The 1,093-nt window shown below is 44.2% G+C and overlaps 1 non-coding gene across 1 annotated transcript; it reads left to right on the forward strand.

Moving 5' to 3' along the window:
* The first annotated feature begins 674 nt into the window (after positions 1-674).
* LOC144999276 (small nucleolar RNA R71) lies at positions 675-781 on the forward strand. The gene has a single exon (XR_013660790.1). It is a non-coding gene; the product is annotated as a small nucleolar RNA R71 (small nucleolar RNA).
* The last annotated feature ends 312 nt before the right edge of the window (positions 782-1,093 follow it).

The raw sequence follows: 1,093 nt of genomic DNA on the forward strand, positions 1-1,093 counted from the left end.
TCACTTGATGTGCAAGCTGTCCCAGCTGTTTCTCAATGTTGAGAATGGATGCCTGCTGATTCCTCAACATATTTCTGGTCTCTTGCATTGCTACATTGTGATCATTGTCTCTTTTCTCGGACGCGGTTATGAACCTTGTGAGCATATCTTCTAAATTGGCCTTCTTTTCCATCACCGGCTCTTCCTTTTGATAGGATCCCCTCTCATTCTGCCTGTATTTCTCCTCCTTAGCCTTTTTATATTCTTCGTATGGGAGCCATTCCTTCTTCGGTTTCCTCCAATCTTCGTCGTATCTATCGCCACTAGAGTAAAACACTTGAGCCTTTTTATTTCCGTTTTCGTCTCGATCACAATCCTTGGTGAGGTAGGGCCCGCTACAATTTTCGCATCCTACCCTAATAGCATGGATTGTTTGATCCATTTTTGTCATTCTTCGATCTAGGCTATCGAGCTTAGCTATTACCGCCGCCATGCTATCATTCACCGAGTTCACTGCTCCCCGACTTACTTCATTCCTCGGATTGTGGTATTCTCTAGAATGCTTAGAGAATTCTTCAATTAACTCCTTGATTTCCAAAGGCGGCTTTCTGGTGAGTAGGCCTTGTGAATCGAGCAGTTGCCTTGTGGTGACATTAACTCCATCATAAAAAATGGAGACCTTATGTTGGCTATTAAGGTCATGGTGTGGACAATTTCTAAGTAGGCTCTTGTACCTTTCCCAAGCTTCATAAAGAGATTCTCCGGGTTGTTGCTTGAAGTTGGCAATGGCTTTCTTTAGCTTGACTATCTTGGAAGGCGGGCAGAAATGGTCTATGAACTCTTCTTTCATCTTGGCCCATGTGGTGACCGATCCGGGAGGAAGTGACTTTAACCAATCTTTTGCAGCTCCTTTAAATGTGACAGGAAGCATGCGAAGAAGCTGGATCTCGCGAGGTACATTTGGTACATTGAAGTAATCAGCCACATCATTTACTTCATCCAAGTGCTTATAGGCGTCTTCGTGATCTTTCCCGTAAAAAGGAATCTCCTTGAGTTGAGCGAGAATATGGCCCTTTAGCTCGAAAGTAACAGTTGCGGGAATTGCGGGTTGCAC

This window comes from Lactuca saligna, chromosome 5, assembly GCF_052625555.1.
Source record: "Lactuca saligna cultivar CGN05327 chromosome 5, ASM5262555v1, whole genome shotgun sequence".
Lineage (NCBI taxonomy): Eukaryota > Viridiplantae > Streptophyta > Magnoliopsida > Asterales > Asteraceae > Lactuca > Lactuca saligna.